The sequence below is a fragment of the Globicephala melas genome, unplaced genomic scaffold (assembly GCF_963455315.2).
Source record: "Globicephala melas unplaced genomic scaffold, mGloMel1.2 SCAFFOLD_469, whole genome shotgun sequence".
NCBI classification, from domain to species: Eukaryota; Metazoa; Chordata; class Mammalia; order Artiodactyla; family Delphinidae; genus Globicephala; species Globicephala melas.
Window position 1 is genome coordinate 124,961 of NW_027207637.1, and position 20,906 is coordinate 145,866.

The 20,906-nt window shown below is 39.3% G+C and overlaps 1 long non-coding RNA gene across 3 annotated transcripts in view; it reads left to right on the forward strand.

Moving 5' to 3' along the window:
- LOC132595694 (uncharacterized) overlaps positions 1-20,906 on the forward strand; it is an 87,666-nt gene that overhangs the window by 56,358 nt on the left and 10,402 nt on the right. For all 3 annotated transcript variants that reach the window (XR_009561828.1, XR_009561829.1, XR_009561830.1), the window contains 2 exons: positions 230-1,063; positions 20,217-20,281. This is a non-coding gene — a long non-coding RNA (uncharacterized lncRNA). The remainder of the gene's footprint in view (positions 1-229; positions 1,064-20,216; positions 20,282-20,906) is intronic.

Here is a 20,906-nt window from a genome sequence, read left to right on the forward strand (position 1 = left end):
TCTCTGAGCTTGAGTACCTATCAAGAGAAAACTTCAAATCTCAAAACAAAAGAGAAAATGGGCTGGAAATAAACCAACAGAACCAAATAATAATTGTGGAACAACTAAAAATGCTATGACATATACATAATGGGTATAGCAGGAGAAAAATAGAAAACAAAACAAAAAAAAATATATATATATATATATATATATATATTTTTTTTTTTTTTTTTTTTTTTTTTTGCAGTACGCGGGCCTCTCACTGTTGTGGCCTCTCCCGTTGCAGAGCACAGGCTCCGGACGCGCAGGCTCAGCGGCCATGGCTCACAGGCCCAGCCGCTCCACGGCATGTGGGATCTTCCCGGACTGGGGCACAAACCCGTGTCCCCTGCATCGGCAAGCGCACTCTCAACCACTGCGCCACCAGGGAAGCTCCAGAAAATATTTTTTAAATGACTGATAATTTCCTCAAATGAATGTCTCACACCAAAAACACAATGTGGGAACTCAGACAAAAATGTGAATAGTAAAGAAAACTACTGACTAATATCTCTCCAGAACTTAGATGCAAAACTCCTCAAAAAAAATTAACGAATTGAATCCAATAATGTTTTGACAGAATTGTATACCATGAATGAGAAGGATTTATCCCAGGTATGCAAGGCCTGTTCCACATTCTAAAATCAAATAATTACAGCCATCATATTAACAACCTAAAGAAGAAAACTATATTATCATATCAATAGATGCAGAAGACTTTTTTAAAAAATCCAACACTCGTTCTTCATGAAAACTCTCAGTAAAATAGAAATAAACAGGAGTTTTCTCAAGTTGATAACAAAAATCTACAAAAATTTTCACCTTACATTGTGCTTAGTGGTAAGAAATATGAAACTTTCCCACTAAATTCAGTTAAAAATCAAGGATGTCCCTTGCTCATGCAATAAGGCAAGAAAATAAATAAAATACAGATTGGGTAGGAAAAAACAAGAAAAGCAGCTCAGTTAAAAAGTGGACCAAAAAAAAAAGTGGACCAACACAATTTACAGCCACCTCACCAGAGAATACAGACACTTTGCATGTAAGTATATGGAAGAATAATCCAGATTACATGCTGTCATTAAAATGCAAATAAAAAATACAATGATACACCACTATGTAACCCTTAGGCCAAAATGTGGAACAATGACAGCAACAAATGCTGTAGAGAATGTGGAGCAATAGGAACTCTCGTTCGTTGCTGGTGGAAATGAAAAATAATAGAGCTACTTTGGAAGACAGATTGACACTTTCTACAACATTGAACATACTCTTACTGTACAATCCAGAAAGTGTTCTCGTGGATGTATACTGAAAGGAGTTAAAAACATTTGTCCACAAGAATCTGCATATGGATATTTTTAGCACCTTGATTCAATATTGCCAAAATGTGAATGAAACCAAGGTGTCCTTCAGTAGATGAATGGAAAAATATATTCTAGTATATTCTGGGAATGGAATAATATTCAGCACTAAAGCAGTAAGCTATCAAGCCATAAAAATATATGGGAAATCGTTTTCTCTCTTTTGAAGTAGAAATGGTTTAAAATAATGTTAGTTTCTGTTGTACAGCATGCTGATTTTTTTTTGCAGATTATATTCCATTATAGGTTATTATAAGATATTGAATAAAATTCCCTGTGCTATACAGTAAATCCTTGTTGCTTATCTATGTTATGTATAATAGTTTGTATATGTTAATTCCATACACTAATTTGTTCCTTTTCCCCTCCCTTTCCCCTTTGGTAATAGTAAGTTTGTTTTCTCTGTTTGTGAGTGTCTTTCTGTTTTGTATAAAAATTTCTGTATTATTTTTTTTAGATTCCACCTATAAGTGATCATACAGTATTTGTAATCCTCTGTCTTATTTCATTAAGCATAATGTTCTCTAGGTCCGTCCATGTTGTTTTAAATAGCATTATTTTATTCTTTTTATGGCTGAGTAATATTCCATTATACAGGTACATACACATCTTTTTTTTTTTTTCTTAACGTCTTTATTGGAGTATAATTGCTTTACAATGGTGTGTTAGTTTCTGCTTTATAACAAAGTGAATCAGTTATACATATACATATATCCCCATGTCTCTTCCCTCTTGTGTCTCCCTCCCTCCCACCCTCCCTATCCCACCCTTCTAGGTGGTCACAAAGCACTGAGCTGATCTCCCTGTGCTATGCGGCTGCTTCCCACTAGCTATCTATTTTACGTTTGGTAGTGTATATATGTCCATGCCACTCTCTCACTTTGTCCCAGCTTACCCTTCCCCCTCCCCATATCCTCAAGTCCATTCTCTAGTAGGTCTGTCTTTATTCCCGTCTTGCCCTTAGGTTCTTCATGACCATTTTTTTAGATTCCATATATATGTGTTAGCATACGGTATTTGTTTTTCTCTTTTTGACTTACTTCACTCTGTATGACAGACTCTAGGTCCATCCACCTCACTACAAATAACTCAATTTCGTTTCGTTTTATGGCTGAGTAATATTCCATTGTATATATGTGCCACACCTTCTTTATCCATTCAACTGTTGATGGACACATAGGTTGCTTGCATGTCCTGGCTATTGTAAATAGAGCTCCAATGAATATTTTGGTACATGACTCTTTTTGAATTATGGTTTTCTCAGGGTATATGCCCAGTAGTGGGATTGCTGGGTCATATGGTAGTTCTATTTTTAGTTTTTTTAAGGAACCTCCATACTGTTCTCCATAGTGGCTGTATCAATTTACATTCCCACCAACAGTGCAAGAGGGTTCCATTTTCTCCACACCCGCTCCAGCATTTATTGTTTGTAGATTTTTTGATAATGGCCATTCTGACCAGTGTGAGATGATATTTCATTGTAGCTTTGATTTGCATTTATCTAATGATTAATGATGTTGAGCATTCTTTCATGTATTGGCAATCTGTATATCTTCTCTGGAGAAATGTCTATTTAGGTCTTCTGCCCATTTTTGGATCGGGTTGTTTGTTTTTTTGATATTGAGCTACATGAGCTGCTTGTAAATTTTGGAGATTAATCCTTTGTCAGTTGCTTCATTTGCAAATACTTCCTCCCATTCTGAGGGTTGTCTTTTCGTCTTGTTTATGGTTTCCTTTGCTGTGCAAAAGCTTTTAAGTTTCATTAGGTCCCATTTGTTTATTTTTGGTTTTATTTCCATTTCTCTAAGAGGTGGGTCAAAAAGGATCTTGCTGTGATTGATGTCATACAGTGTTCTGCCTATGTTTTCCTCTAAGAGTTTGATAGTGTCTGGCCTTACATTTAGGTCTTTAATCCATTTTGAGTTTATTTTGTGTATGGTGTTAGAGAGTGTTCTAATTTCATTCTTTTACATGTAGCTGTCCAGTTTTCCCAGCACCACTTATTGAAGAGGCTCTCTTTTCTGCACTGTATATTATTGCCTTGTTCATCAAAGATAAGGTGACCATATGTGTGTGGGCTTATCTCTGGGATTTCTATCCTGTTCCATTGATCTATATTTCTGTTTTTGTGCCAGTACCATACTGTCTTGATTACTGTAGCTTTGTAGTATAATCTGAGGTCAGGGAGCCTGATTCCTCCAGCTTTGTTGTTTTTTGGTTTTTTTTTCCTCAAGATTGCTTTGGCTATTCGGGGTCTTTTGTGTTTCCATACAAATTGTGAGAATTTTTGTTCTAGTTCTGTGAAAAGTTCCACTGGTAGCTTGATAGGGATTGCATTGAATGTGTAGATTGCTTTGGGTAGTAGAGTCACTTTCACAATGTTGATTCTTCCAATCCAAGAACATGGTATATCTCTCCATCTATTTGTATCATCTTTAATTTCTTTCATCAGTGTCTTATAATTTTCTGCATACAGGTCTTTTGTCCCCTTAGTTTTATTCCTAGATATTTTATTCTTTTTTTTGCAATGGTAAATGGGAGTGTTTTCTTAATTTTACTTTCAGATTTTTCATCATTAGTGTATAGGAATGCCAGAGATTTCTGTGCATTAATTTTGTATCCTGCTACTTTACCAAATTCATTGATTAGCTCTAGTAGTTTTCTGGTAGCATCTTTAGGATTCTCTGTATAGTATCATGTCATCTGCAAACAGTGACAGCTTTACTTCTTCTTTTCCAATTTGAATTCCTTTTATTTCATTTTCTTCTCTGATTGCTGTGGCTAAAACTCCAAAACTATGTAGAATAAGAGTGGTGAGAGTGGGCAACCTTGTCTTGTTTCTGATCTTAGTGGAAATGCTTTCAGTTTTTCACCATTGAAGATGATGTTGGCTGTGGGTTTGTCATTTATGGCCTTTATTATGTTGAGGAAAGTTCCCTCTATGCCTACTTTCTGGAGGGTTTTTATCATAAATGGGTGTTGAATTTTGCCAAAAGCTTTCTCTGCATCTATTGAGATGACCATATGGTTTTTCTCCTTCAATTTGTTAATATGGTGTATCACGTTGATTGATTTGTGTATATTGAAGAATCCTTGCATTCCTGGAATAAACCTCACTTGATCATGGTGTATGATCCTTTTAATGTGCTGTTGCATTCTGTTTGCTAGTATTTTGTTGAGGATTTTTGCATCTATGTTCATCAGTGATATTGGCCTGTAGTTTTCTTTGTGACATCCTTGTCTGGTTTTGGTATCAGGGTGGTGGTGGCCTCGTAGAATGATTATGGGAGTGTTCCTCACTCTGCTATATTTTTGAAGAGTTTGAGAAGGATAGGTGTTAGCTCTTCTCTAAATGTTCGATAGAATTCGCCTGTGAAGCCATCTGGTCCTGGGCTTTTGTTTGTTGGAAGATTTTTAATCACAGTTTCAATTTCAGTGCTTGTGATTGGTCTGTTCATATTTTCTGTTTCTTCCTGATTCAGTCTTGGCAGGTTGTGCACTTCTACGAATTTGTCCATTTCTTCCAGGTTGTCCATTTTATTGGCATAGAGTTGCTTGTAGTAATCTCTCATGATCTTTTGTATTTCTGCAGTGTCAGTTGTTACTTCCCCTTTTTCATTTCTAATTCTATTGATTTGAGTCTTCTCCCTTTTTTTCTTGATGAGTCTGGCTAATGGTTTATCAATTTTGTTTATCTTCTCAAAGAACCAGCTTTTAGTTTTATTGATCTTTTCTATCGTTTCCTTCAGTACTTTTTCATTTATTTCTGATCTGATCTTTATGATTTCTTTCCTTCTGCTAACTTTGGGGTTTTTTCGTTCTTCTTTCTCTAATTGCTTTAGGTGCAAGTTTAGGTTGTTTATTCGAGATGTTTCCTGTTTCTTAAGGTAGGATTGTATTGCTATAAACTTCCCTCTTAGAATTGCTTTTTCTGCATCCCATAGGTTTTGGGTCATCGTGTCTCCATTGTCATTTGTTTCTATGTATTTTTTGATTTCCTCTTTTATTTCTTCAGTGATCACTTCGTTATTGTAGTGTATTGTTTAGCCTCCAGGTGTTTGTATTTTTTACAGATCTTTTCCTGTAATTGATATCTAGTCTCATAGCTTTGTGGTCGGAAAAGATACTTGATACAATTTCAGTTTTCTTAAATTTACCAAGGCTTGATTTGTGACCCAAGATATGATCTATCCTGGAGAATGTTCCATGAGCACTTGAGAAAAGTGTGTATTCTATTGTTTTTGGATGGAATGTCCTATAAATATCAATTAAGTCCATCTTGTTTAATGTATCATTTAAAGCTTGTGTTTCCTTATTTATTTTCATCTTGGATGATCTGTCCATTGGTGAAAGCGGGATGTTAAAGTCCCCTACTATGAATGTGTTACTGTCAATTTCCCCTTTTATGGCTGTTAGTATTTGCCTTATGTATTGAGGTGCTCCTATGTTGGGTGCATAAATATTTAAAATTGTTATATCTTCTTCTTGGATCGATCCCTTGATCATTATGTAGTGTCCTTGTTTCTTATAATAGTCTTTATTTTAAAGTCTATTTTGTATGATATGAGAATTGCTACTCCAGCTTTCTTTTGGTTTCCATTTGCATGGAATATCATTTTCCATCCTCTTACTTTCAGTCTGTATGTGTCCCTAGGTCTGAAGTGGGTCTCTTGTAGACAGCATATATATGGGTCTTGTTTTTGTATCCATTCAGCCAGTCTGTGTCTTTTGGTGGGATCATTTAATCCATTTACATTTAAGGTAATTATCGATACGTATGTTCCTATTCCCAGTTTCTTAATTGTTTTGGGTTTGTTATTGTAGGTCTTTTCCTTCTCTTGTGTTTCTTGCCTAGAGAAGTTCCTTTAGCATTTGTTGTAAACCTGGTTTTGTTGTGCTGAACTCTCTCAGCTTTTGCTTGTCTGTAAAGGTTTTACTTTCTCCATCAAATCTGAATGAGATCCTTGCTGGGTAGAGTAATCTTGCTTGTAGGTTTTTCTCCTTCATCACTTTAAATATGTCCTGCCACTCCCTTCTGGCTTGCAGAGTTTCTGCTGAAAGATCAGCTGTTAACCTTATGGGGATCCCCTTGTGTGTTATTTGTTGTTTTTCCCTTGCTGTTTTTAATATGTTTTCTTTGTATTTAATTTTTAACAGTTTGATTAATATGTGTCTTGGTGTGCTTCTCCTTGGTTTTATCCTGTATGGGACTCTCTGTGCTTCCTGGACTTGATTAACTATTTCCTTTCCCATATTAGTGAAGTTTTCAACTATAATCTCTTCAAATATTTTCTTGGTCCCCTTCTTTTTCTCTTCTTCTTCTGGAACCCCTATAATTCGAATGTTGGTGCGTTTAATGTTGTCCCAGAGGTCTCTGAGACTGTCCTCAGTTCTTTTCATTCTTTTCTCTTTATTCTGCTCTGCAGTAGTTACTTCCACTACTTTATCTTCCAGGTCACTTATCCATTCTTCTGCCTCAGTTATTCTGCTATTGATCCCTTCTAGAGTATTTTTAATTTCATTTATTGTGTTGTTTATCGTTGCTTGTTTCCTCTTTAGTTCTTCTAGGTCCTTGTTAAACGTTTCTTGCACTTTCTCTATTCTATTTCCAAGATTTTGGATCATCTTTACTATCATTATTCTGAATTCTTTTTCAGGTAGACTGCCTATTTCCTCTTCATTTGTTAGGTCTGGTGGGGTTTTTTCTTGCTCCTTCATCTGCTGTGTGTTTTTCTGTCTTCTCATTTTGCTTATCTTACTGTGCTTGGGGTCTCCTTTTTGCAGGCTGCAGGTTCGTATTTCCCATTGTTTTTGGTGTCTGTCCCCAGTGGCTAAAGTTAGTTCAGTGGGTTGTGTAGGCTTTCTGGTGGAGGGGACTAGTGCCTGTGTTCTGGTGGATGAGGCTGGATCTTGTCTTTCTGGTGGGCAGGTCCATGTCTGGTGGTGTGTTTTGTGGTGTCTGTGGACTTATTATGATTTTAGGCAGCCTCTCTGCTAATGGGTGGGGTTGTGTTCCTGTGTTGCTAGTTGTTTGGTATAGGGTGTCCAGCACTGTAGCTTGCTGGTCGTTGAGTGAAGCTGGGTGTTGGTGTTGAGATGGAGATCTCTGGGAGATTTTTGCCGTTTTATATTACATGGAGCTGGGAGGTCTCTTGTGGACCAGTGTCCTGAAGTTGGCTCTCCCACCTCAGAGGCACAGCACTGACTCCTGTCTGCAGCACCAAGAGCCTTTCATCCACATGGCTCAGAATAAAAGGGACAGAGAGAGAGAGAGAAAGAAGAGGGATAAAAGAAAATAAAATAATGTAAGGTAAAATTTTTAAAAGTTATTAAAATAAAAACATAATTATTAAGAAAAAGATTTTTTAAGTTAAAAAAAAATAGGACAGATAGAACCCTAGGACAAATAGTGAAAGGAAAGCTATACAGACAAAATCTCACACAGAAGCATACACGTACAGACTCAAAAAAGTGGTAAAGGGGAAAAAATAATAAATCTTGCTCTCAAAGTCCACCTCCTCAATTTGGGATGATTCGTTGTCTATTCAGGCATTCCACAGATGCAGGGTACAACAAGTTGATTGTGGAGATTTAATCCACTACTCCTGAGGCTTCTGGGAGAGATTTCCCTTTCTCTTCTTTGTTCGCACAGCTCCCAGGGTTCAGCTTTGGATTTGGCCCCACCTCTGCATGTAGGTCACCGGAGGGCGTCTGTTCTTCGCTCAGACAGGACGGGGTTAAATGAGCCGCTGATTCGGGGGCTCCAGCTCACTCAGGTGGGGGGGAGGGAGGGGTACGGAGTGCGGGGCAGGCCTGCAGCGGCAGAGGCCGGTGTGACATTGCACCAGCGTGAGGCACGCCGTGCATTCTTCCAGGGAAGTTGTCCCTGGATCCCAGGACCCTGACAGTGGTGGGCTGCACAGGCTCCCCAGAAAGGGGGTGTGGATAGTGACCTGTGCTCGCACACAGGCTTCTTGGTGGCGGCAGCAGCAGCCTTAGCGTCTCATGCCCGTCTCTGGGGTCTGCGCTGATAGCCGCGGCCCGGGCCCGTCTCTGGATCTCCTTTAAGCAGCGCTCTTAATCCCCTCTCCTCGCGCACCAGGAAACAAAGAGGGAAGAAAAAGTCTCTTGCCTCTTCGGCAGCTCCAGACTTTTCCCCGGACTCCCTCCCGGCCAGCCGTGGCGCACTAACCCCCTGCAGGCTGTGTTCACGCCGCCAACCCCAGTCCTCTCCCTGCGCTCCGACCGAAGCCCGAGCCTCAGCTCGCAGCCCCGCCCGCCCCGGCGGGGGAGCATACAAGCCTCTTGGGCTGGTGAGTGCCAGTCGGCACCGATCCTCTGTGCGGGAATCTCCCCGCTTTGCCCTCTGCACCCCTGTGGCTGCACTCTCCGCCACAGCTCCGAAGCTTCCCCCTCCACCACCCGCAGTCTCCGCCCGCGAAGGGGTTTCCTAGTGTGTGGAAACCTTTCGTCCCTCACGGCTCCCTCCCACTGGTGCAGGTCCCGTCCCTATTCTTTTGTCTCTGTTTATTCTTTTTTCTTTTGCCCTACCCAGGTACGTGGGGAGTTTCTTGTCTTTTGGGAGGTCTGAGGTCTTCTGCCAGCGTTCAGTAGGTGTTGTGTAGGAGTTGTTCCACATGTAGATGTATTTCTGATGTATCTGTGGGGAGGAAGGTGATCTCCGCGTCTAACTCTTCCGCCATCTTCCCCCTCTCTATGATCCCTCTTTACCTTAAACTTTTGGAGCTTTATAATATGTCTTCGTGTGAACCTGTTTGTCTTCATCTTGTTTGGGTCTCTGTGTTTCCTGGAGCTGGACGTGTGTTTCCTTCCCCAAATTATGAAAGATATCAGTTACTATATCGTCTAATAAGTTCTCTGCCCGTTTCTCTCTTCTCCTCGTTCTGGGACCCCTGTAATGCTCATGTTAATATTCTTGATGTTGTCTCAGAGGTCCCTGTACCTATAGTCTTAATTGTTTTTTCTTCATGCTATTCAGCTTGGGTGATTTTCACTACTCTGTTTTCCATTTCACTGATCTGTTCTTCTGTATCATATAATATAATGTTGCTTCCCTCGTGTGTGTGTGTGTTTTAATCTCATTTACTGTATTTTTCAGCTGTTTGGTTCTTTTTGACATTTTGTTACTCTTTGTTGAAATTCTCACTATGTCCATGCATTCTTCTCCTGACTTGGGTGAGCATCTTTATAATCATTACTGTGAACACTTTTTTTATTGGGTAGAATGCTTAACCCTATTTTATTCAGTTCTTTTTCTGATGTCGTGTCTTGTTACTTCATTTGTAACTTATTCCTCTATTTCGTTATGTTTCCTAATTCTCTGCACATTTCTATTCATTAGGTTCATGTTGTTACATTCCTGGGTCTCAGAGAAGTGGCCTTATATAGGAGACGACTGATAGGTCCCAGCAGCACGCTGTCCTCTGGCCAGCAGAGCCACATGCTCCAGGGATGTCCCCTGTGTGGGCTGCACACACCTTTCTCTTATGGCAGAGCCAACTACCGTGGACAAGGTGGTAGGCGGTATTGAACCCTGGCCTAAATGGCTGTAAGGCCCTGCAGTATGTGACTGCCGTGGGTGTGCTGGTAGCCAAGGCAGTCCTCCATTATGGGTGGCTGTGTGGTGCTCCAGGTGCACAGGCGGACAGGGTAGGTCCCCAGTGTGTCTGGTTGTGAGGCCTTGTGGTGCAGGAGTGCTATGGACATGGTGGTAAATAGGGCAGGCCCCTGATTCTAATCAGTTCCAGAGAAGACTCTAAAATGTTGCTTGCCAATGTCTCAGTTCCTAGCGGGAGTCCCAGCTGCCTCTTGCCTTTCCAAGAAGCTCTCCGAGAATAGCAAGTGGGTCTGACCCAGGTGTCTTTCACACTACTGGCCCTGCACAGGGACTGAGAACGTGTGAGATTTGTGTGTGTCCTATGAGAGCAAAGTCTCAGTTTTCTTTAGCCTCCAGCTTTCCTGAAAGTAAGCCCTGCAGGTTTTCAAATCCAGACCTGCTGTGTTCTTTTCTTCCAGTGCAGGAACCCTGGGCTGAGCAGCCTGTTGCAGGGCTCAGACCCTTCCCTCCATGTGGAAGACCCATGCAATTGTGATATCTTCCAGCTGTGGGTCACTGTGCTCTAGGTGTGGGTTCCAAGTAGACTGTGTTTCCAGTCCTCCTACCTGCCTTGTGGTTTCTCCTTCCTTATATCTTTAGTTGTGGAAAAACTTCCCTGCTAGTCTCCAGGTCATTCTCAGAGATAATTTCCGTGGAAGTTGTTGTAATTTGGGTGTGTCCATGGCAGGAGGGGAGCTCAGTATCTTCCTACTCTATCATCTTGATCCCCTCAAGAATGTTTTTTAAATATATGCATTTATTACTGTAAACATAACTCTTTGAATTACATTGTTTTTCCTATATTCCATAAATTTAGGTACTTTGTGTTCCCTATTTTGTTTACTTTAAGACTTTTTTTAAAATTTCTCTTGATTTATTCCTGTATGCATTGGCTATTCGGGAGCTTATTGTGCAATTTCTAAGTGTTCTTGAATTTTCAATTATTCTTTTTAATATTGAATTTCAATTTCATACCACTGTTGTTGGAAATGATCCTTGATATGATTTCAATATTATTGGAATTTTGAAGACTTGTTTTGTGGCTTAACATAGGATCTACCCTAGGAAATGTTCTATGTGTACTTAAGAAGAATGGAAATTTTGCTGCTGTTGAGTGGAATGTACTGTATATGTCTGTTAGGTTCATTTGATATCAAGTGTGTGTTCAAGTTCAGTGTTTCCTGATTGATATTCTGTCTGGATGATCTATACAGTGTTGAAAGTTGGGTATTGATGTTTCTTACCATTATTTTATTTCTGCACATTTTCCCCTTCATGTGGGTTAATATTTTATGTATATATCGAGAGGCTCAAATGCTGGATACATACATATTTATAATTGTCATAATTCCTTAATGAATTAATCCCTTTATCATTATATGATAACCTTCTTTCCTTTGAGAGGTTTGATTCAAGTCTTTTTGCCTGATAATAGACTAGTCAGGCAAGTATCATTTTCATGGAGTATCTTTTTTCCGGTCATTCAATTTTATGCTATATATGGATTTAAAGTTAACATGAATCTCTTGTACACAGTATATAATTGAACTTTCTTTAATCCATTCAGCCACGCTATGGATTAAATTGAAGCATCGTTGATTTACAGTATTACATTAGTCTCAGTGGTACAACATATGGATTTAATATTTTTATAGATCATGCTCCACTAAAGTGATTACAAAATAATGGCTATATTTCCGTGTTGTACTATATATCCTTGTTTGTTTATTTCATACATAGGGGTATTGGATTTAGAGAAACAAACTACTGTCTTTCCCTCCCCCCTTCACTCGCCCCACTAGTAACCACTAATTTGTTCTCTGTGAGTCTATTTCTATTTTGTTATATACATTCCTTTCTTGCATTTAGATTCCACAGAGAAGTTAGAACATAGATTATTTGTCTTTCTCTAACTTATTTAAGTAGGTATAAATATTCTAGACCTATCCACGTTGTTGCAAGTGGCAGAATTTGATCCTTTTTAATGGCTGAGTAATAGTCTATTGTGTATAGATACCACATCTTCTTTATCCACTCATCTGTTGATGGACACTTAGTTTGCTTCCATATGTTGGCAATTGTAAATAATGCTGCTATGAACATTGGGATGCATGTATCTTGTCAAATTGGTGTCTTCATTTTTTTTGGACATATACGAAGCAGTGGAATTGTTGGCTAATATGATAGTTCTATTTTTACCTTTTTTCAAGACCTCCATATTGTTTTCATAGTGGGTTTACCAGTTTACAATCCCACTAACAGTGTACTAGGATTCCCTTCTCTCCATTTCATGAACAACATTTCGTATTTGTAGACTTTGGAATAATAGCCACGTTGAGAGGTGTGATGTGACGTCTCATTGTGAGGTTTTTTTGTGGGTCATTCATTAAATTTAATTTACAAAAGAAGGTGATAAGCTGGATGTGATCTCCAGGTTGGGTTTGCTAATGCCTGGTATAGGTTAATTTGAAGAGAATTAATACCTTTACAATGTTATTTATTGCTTAATTTTTTCAGGTTGACATTTAATGATTGGTAACAGATTTTAAATTTTTTCTCTCTAAAAGATATCTGAAGTCTGTTGGTTTGTTTCTGTTTTATAAATTTGTTCATTTCTATCATTTTTCAGACTCCACTATAAGTGATGTCATATGATATTTGTCTATCTGACTTACTTCACTTAGAATGAAATAACGCCATTTGCAGCAACAGGAATGGACTTAGAGATGGTCATGCTTTTTCATTTCTGAGTAATATTTGATTGTGTACATGGGCCCCTTATTCATCATCCATTCATCTGTTGATGGACATTTTGGTTGCCTCCATGTCTTGGCTACTGTAAATAGTGCTGCAGTGCATGTTGGGCTTTGGGTGCATTTGTCTTTTCAAATTCTGCTTTTCTGCAGATGTACGCCCAGAAGCAGGACTTCCGGATGATATGGTAGCTCTATTTTTAATTTTAAAGGCATCTCCATACTGTGCTTTATAGTGGCTGTTACCAGATTACATCCCACCAACAGCATAGGAGGGTTCCCTTTTCTCCATGTCCTCTCCAGCATTTATGTTTTGTAGACTTTTTGATGATGGCCATTCTAACTGTACGAGGTGATACCTTGTTGTAGTTTTGATTTGCACATGTCTCATAATTCGGGATGCTGAGCATCTTTGCATGTGTTTTTCTTAAATACTGTGAGAAAAAGTTACAGTTGACATTGGCTTTTTGAAAGTCTGACTCTTTTGAGTTTCTGTTCGATAACTACCACAGGACATTTGTAAAGGGCAGGTGTCATTTACATCCTGGCAGACCTTGTGACTATTAAGTGCCCATAAGCATATGTTTTAAAGTTGCTGTTGTGGGAATGGGCACAAGCGGCAGGGTTTCCTTCATGCCCCTCTCTGGTTACTGGGGTAACCAGAGCCACTGTGGAAGATGGGCTCCTGGATTGTAAGTTAGTGTGGACTTTGCCAGAACAGACACCCAAAATCTTGTGTTTTGTTACTTCTTGTTTTTTTAAAATTTAATTTTTCTTTTTTATTGGAGTAAAGTTGATTTAAAATATTTTGTGTTTGTGGTAGGCGTACAGACCTTGTTCAGTTACGTATATTCATATGTCTATTCATCTTCAGATTCTTTTCCCATATAGGTTATTAGAGAGTGTTGAGTAGACGTCCCTTTGTTATACAGTAGGTCCTTGTTGATTATCTATTTTACATGTATTAGTGTGTAAATGTTTTTCCCAACCTCTTGATTTATCCTTCCCCTCACCTTTCTCATTGGGTAATCATAAGTTTGTTTTCTAAGTCTGTGAGTCTGTTTCTCTCTCTTTTATTTTATTTTTTTGGCTGCACTGAAAGGCATGCGTGATATTAATTCTCCCAACACCAGGGATCGAACCCACGCCCCCTGCAGTTGAAGCTCGGATTCTTAACCATTGGACAACCAGGAAGGTTCTTGTTTCTCTCTTGTAAATTAGTTCATTGGTACCAAATTTTATTTTCACCTATAAGTGGTATCATATAATATTTGACTTTCCCTTTCTGACTTACTTCACTTAGAATGTATCTCTAGGTCCATCTATGATGCTGCAAATGGCATTCTTTCATTCTTTTTCATTTCTGAGTAATATTTCACTGTGAACATGTACCACTTCTTTATCCATCCATCTGCCAATGGATATTTTGGTTGCTTCCATGTCTTAGACATTGTAAATTGTGCTGTGGTGCATATATGGGCGCATGTGTGTTTTCCAATTCTGTTTTCCTCTTGTTATACACCTGGGAGTGGGACTGCTGGATCATATGGTAGCTCTAATTTTACCTTGTAAAGCCACCTCCATACTGTTATTTATAGTGGCTGTTACCACCTTAGATCCCAACAGCAGCATAGGAGGGTTCCCTTTTTTCTACAACCTCTCAAGCATTTTTTCGATGATGGCTATTCTGACTCACGTGAAGTGATCCCTCCTTGTACTTTTGATTTCCAGGCCACTAATAATACAGGAATTAGAGCATCTTTTCAAGTGCTTTTCTTTTAAGCAGTGTAAAATTTACCTATGGAAATAGGATCTTAAAAGTCTGTTTATTTTGAATTTTTTTTTTTTTTTTGCTTACCTACCCCTGGACATTTCCTGATTGTGGGTGTCATCTACAGCCCTACAGTCCATATGAATATTATCTACCCATAAGCATTGGTTTTGAAGTTGCCGTTGCAGGGAATGGCAACAAGGCAGTGGAATTTCTTCATACTCAACTTGATTGATAGGGCAAAGAGAGCCTTAGTGGAACTCCTCTTGCTAGGTTGTAAATTAGAGTGTAAAGTGACAGGACAAATACCCAAAAGCTTGTGTCACATACCTTCTTGTTTAATTGAATTTTTATTTCTTATCAGAGTAAATTTGATTACAATGTTGTGTTTGTTCTATGTGTACAGAATCTGGTTCATTCACACATATACATATATCTAATCAGGCTTACATTCTTTCCCATGTTGGTCATTACAGAGTGTTGAGTAGACCTCCCTTGGCATGCAGTAGGTCCTTCTTCATTATATATTTTATATGTATTATTAAATGTATATTAACCCCAACATCCTAACTTTTCCATTCCTTTCACCTTTTTTCTAAGTCCGTATGGGTCTTTCTCTGTGGAAATATGTTCATGGGTATCAGTTTTTAGATAACACCAGTAAATGATATCATTGGATATTTGTCTTTCTCTTTCTGACTTACTTTACATAGTATGATTATCTCTAGGCTCATCTGTGGTGCTGCAAAGGACATTGTTTCCTCTTTTCCACGGCTAATATTCCATTGTGTATGTGTACCACTTCTTTGTCCATTCATCTGTACGTGGACATTTTGGTTGCATCCATGTCTGGCTATAGTAAATATCACTGCAGTGCACATTTGAGTGCCTGTGTCTTGCTGAATTCTGGTGTTCTCGGGTTATAGGCCCATTAGTGGTTTGGCAGAATCATATGGTAGCTCAATTTTTAACTTTTAAAGGCACCTTCATTCTGTTCTGATTAGTGGCTGTTACCAGTTTACATCCCAGCAGCAGCATAGGAAGGTACCCATTCTCGGAAGAGCATTCAGCATTTATTGTCCGCAGACATTTTTTTCTGATGGCCATTCAGACTAGTGTGAGGTGATACCTTTTTGTAGGTTAAATTTGCATGTCTCTAATAATTCTTGATGTTGAACATTTTTTCATGTCCTTTTGAAAAAATAACCAGTGTGAGCAAATTTACCTCTTGAAATGGTCTTCTCGAGAGTTTGCCGTGTTTTGCATATTAATGTCCATTCCTGACCGCAGGACATTTTTTGAGGGCAGGTGTCATTTAAAGCCCTGCAGTCCTTGTGAATATGAAGTGACTATTAGCACTGAGATTAAAGCTACCGTTGCGGGAATTGGCCACAAGGTGGCAGCATTTCTCCATTCCCAAATCTTGTTACTAGGGCAGCACAGCCTTCCTGTAAGTCGTGTTCATAGGTTGCAAATTAGAGTGGAATGTTCCAGGACAAATCCCCAAAAGCTTATGTCTCCTTACTTATGTTTGTTTTTTTAATTTAATTTATATTTTTTATCAGAGTAAATTTGATTAGACTGTTGTGATTGGGTGTACAGAATCTGGTCAATTATTCATACATATATCTGTTCATCTTCGGATCCTGTTACCATGTAGGTTATTACAGTGTTGAGTACACCTCCCCTGGTATTTGGTAGGTGTTTGGTGATTATATATTTCATGTGTATTAGTGATTATATAGTTTATATATTTTATATGTTTATATACAAATAAGATACATTAGTATGCTAACCCCATAATCCTAATTCATCCATCCTCCTACCTTTCATTTTGGTTAACCATTAGTTTGTTTTATGAGTCTGTGAGTGTCTTTTTCTGTGGAAATATGTTCATTGGTAGCAATCTTAGGATAACATTGATAAATGGTATCATAGTATATTTGTCATACCCTTTTGACTTACTTAACGTAATATGATCATTTCTGGGCTCACCTGTAGTCATGAAAACAGCATTGTTCATTTTCTTCCAAGGCTAATATTCCAGTGGGTACATGTACCACTTCTTTGCCCATTATCTGTTGACAGACATTTTGTTTCCTTCCATGTCTTGGCTATTGTAAATACGGCTACAGTGCATGTTTGCCTGGCTGTGTTTTTCCGATTCTGGTCTTCTCAGGTTATAGGCCCATTAGTGGATCAGCCAGATCATGATGGCTCAATTTTTACCTTTTAAACGCAGCTTCATTCTGTTCTCATTATTAGCTGTCACCAGTTTATATCCAACCAACAGCATAGAGTGGGTATGCATTTCTCCACAAATCCTTCAGCATTTATTGCTTGTAGACATTTGCTGATGGCATTTTGAATGCTGGGTGGTGATGCCTTTCGGTAGTTTGGATTTGCATGTGACCAGTAATTCCTGATATTGAGCTTTTATCCATGTACTTTTATTTAAAAAAAAAAGAGTGAGTAAAACTTACGTCTTCAAATTATTTTCTTGAAAAATTTTTGCTGTTTTGAATTTTTCTGGCCATTACATACGCCAGGACATTTTTTGAGGGTAGGTGTCATTTACAAGCCATGCAACAATTATGAATATTAAGTGACCATTAGCACTGGGTTTAAAGCTGCTGTTGTGGGAAACGGCCACAAGGAGGCAGCATTTCTCCATTCCCAAATCTGGTTACTAGGGCAGCACAGCCTTTCTGGAAGTCATGTTCCTAGGTGGTAAATTAGAAATGAATGTGCCAGGAAAAACCTCCATAAGTTTATGTCTCATTACTTGTTGTCTGTTCTATTTTTTTTTTTTTTTTTTTTTTTTTTGCGGTACGCGGGCCTCTCACTGTTGTGGCCTCTCCCGTTGCGGAGCACAGGCCCTGGACGCGCAGGCTCAGTGGCCATGGCTCACGGGCCCAGCCGCTCCGCGGCATGTGGGATCTTCCCGGACCAGGGCACGAACCTGCGTCCCCTGCATCGGCAGGCGGACTCTCAACCACTGCGCCACCAGGGAAGCCCTAATTTAATTTTTTTTAATCACGGTAATGATTACAATATTGTCTGTTCTAGGTGTACACAATCTGGTTCATTTGTACATTATATATATCTATTCATGTACAGATCCTCTTCCCATGTACATTATTACAGAGTGTTCCACAGACCTCTCTTGTATATGGTCGGTCTTTTTAATATATGTATTTAATATGTATTTGTATACATATGGTAAACCTAATCTTAATTTATCCATTCCTCCCACCTTTACTTTTAGATAACCATAGTTTGTTTTCTAAGTCTGTGAGTGTCTTTCTCTGTGGAAATATTTTCATTTGTGTCGGCTGTTGGATAACACCTATAAGTGATATCATAGGATATGTGTCTTTTCCTTTCTGGCTTACCTCACGTTCTGTGATTATCTCTAGACTCATCTATGGTGCCTCAAAGAGCAGTGTTTCATTGTTTTTCATGGCTAATATTCCATTGTGTACATGAACCACTTCTTTATCCATTCATCTGTTGATGGACATTTTAGTTGCTTCCATGTCTTGGCTATTGACGATATGGCTGCAGTGCAGCTGTTGCAGCCTGTGTCTTCTTGATTCTGGTCTTCTCAGGTGAGGGGCCCAGCGGTGGGCCTGCTGGATCGAATGGTAGCTCAATTTTTACTTTTAAACGCAGCTCCTTTCTGTTCTCATTATTGGCTCTTACCACTTTACATCTCACCAGCAGCGAGAGGGTACACAGTTCTCTAAAACCCCTTCAGCATTTATTGTTTGTAGAATTTTTGCTGATGGTAGTTGACTTGTGTGATTTGAAACCTTTTTGTAGGTTAGATTTGCATGAGTTTAATAATTCCTGGTGTTGAGCTTTTATGCATTTTCCTTTTCTTTTTTTTTTAAGAGTGAGTAAAACTTACCCCTTCTTAGGATCTTCTTGAAAAATTTGCTGTGTGTTGAGATTTTTGGCTATTCCCTACCTCAGGACATTTTTTGAGGGCAGGTGTCCTTTACAGCCCTGAGTCCTTGTGAATGTTAAGTGACCGTCAGCTGTGGGTTTAAAGCCGCTCTTGCGGGAAACGGCCACAAGGCGGCAGCATTTCTACATTTCCAACTCTGGGTTTTTGGCCAACAGAGCTTTCCTGGAAATCGTGTTAGTAGGCTGCAAATTAGCGTGGAATGTGCCAGGGCAAACCCCCAAGAGCTTATATCTCCTTACTTCTTGTTTGTTTTTTAAATTTAATTTTTATTTATTATCAGGGCAAATTTGATAAAAATGTTGTGTGTGTTCTAGGTGTACAGAATCTGGTTCATTATATCTATGTATCGATCTATTCTGCGTAGGTTATTACAGAGTGTTGAGTAGACCTCTCGGTATTCCATAGGTATTTTGTGATTATATATTTCATATGTATTAGTACATGTCTGTTAACCCCCATATCCTAATTCATACATTTCTTACACCTTTCCATTTGGTTAAACATAATTTGGTTAAACATAATTTGGTTTTCTGAATCCATGCGTGTCCTTCTCTTGGAAATAATTTCATGGGCATCAATTTTTAGGTAACACCTATAAGTGATATCACAGGATATCTGTCTTTCGGTTTCTTTCTTACTTCAAGTTGGGTGATTATCTCTAGATCCTTCTATGGTGTTGCCAACAGCATGGTTTCATGCTTTTCCATGGCTAATATTCCATTGTGTACATGGACCGCTTCTTGGTGCATTTTTCTGTTGATGGATATCTAGGTTTTTTCCAAGTCTTAGCTATGGTACATGTGGCTGAAGTGCAGGATTGCCAGCCTGTGTGTTTTTGATTCTGGTCTACTCAGGTGATAGGCCCATCAGTGGGCCTACCAGATCACATGGTAGCTCAATTTTTACCTTTAAACGCACCTCCATTCTGTTCTCACTACTGGCTCTTACCAGGTTACATCCCACCAGCAGCTAGAGGTACGCAGTTCTCTAAAATCCCTTCAGCATTTACACTTTGTAGACTATTTGCTGATGATCATTCTGACGGCTGTGAGGTGAACGTTTTTGTAGATTGGATTTGCATGACTTTATTAATTCCTGATGCTGAGCATTTTTCCACGCCCTTTTTGTTAAACAACAAGAAAAAGGAGATGAAATGTGCTTAAACTATGCCTCGTGAAAATGTCTTCTGGAAATGTGACGTCTTTTGAATTTTCTGGTCGATTTACGACCCCAGAAGGTTTTTCAGGGCAGGTGTCATTTACAGGCTGGCGATTATTTTGAATATTAAGTGACCATTAGCGCTGGGTTTAAAGCTGCTGTTGTGTGAAACGGCCACAAGGCGGCAGCAGTTCTTTACCAAAACTGGTTACTAGGGCAACAGAGCCTTAGTGGAACTCGTGTTCTAGGTTGTAAATTAGAATGGAATGTGCCAGGAAAAAGACTCTTAATTTTTATTTTTTTTATTATTTTTTTGGCAGTACGTGGGCCTCTCACTGTTGTGGCCTCTCCCGTTGCAGAGCACAGGCGCCGGACGCGCAGGCTCAGCGGCATGGCTCACAGGCCCAGCCGCTCCGCGGCATGTGGGATCCTCCCGTGCCGGGGCACGAACCCGTGTCCCCTGCATCGGCAGGCGAACTCTCAACCACTGCGCCACCAGGGAAGCCTAATTTTATTTTTTATGACAGCAAGTTTGATTACAGCGTTTTGTTTGTTCTAGGTGTGCAAGATGTGGTCCTTTCACACACATACGTATATCAATTCTTCTTCGGATCCTTTTCCCAGGTAGGTTATGACACGATGTTGAGTAGTCTTCTCTTGCTATTCTGTAGGTCTTTGGTGATTATATATTTCACCTGTGTTTGTATATCTCTGTTAACCCCAATATCCTAAAGTATCCAATCCTCACACCTTTCCATTGGTGAACCATTAGTTTGTTTAATGAATCTGTGATTGCCTTTCTCTGTGGAAATATCTTCACTGGTATCAATTTTTAGGTAACACCTATAAGTGAGATCATAGGACACGTGTCTTTCACTCTCTGACTTACTACCAGTTGTGTGATTACCTCCAGACTCATCTACGGTGCTGCAAGTGGCATTGTGTCATTTTTCTCCTTGGCTAATATTCCATCTCTACATGTACCAGTTCTTCTTTGTCCACTCATGTGTTGATGGACTTTTTGGTTGCTTCCATGCCTTGGCTATTGTAATACTGCTGCCATGCAGATTTGCCTGCCTGTGTCTTTCCAACTCTGTCGTCTTAGGTTATAGGCCCAGGAGTGGGCGTGCTGGATCACATCGTAGCTCAATGTTTACCTTGTAAAGGCACCTCCATTCTGTTCTCATTAGTGTATCTTACCAGATTACGTCTCACTTAAAATTGAGGGTATGCACTTCTCCACAAGCGC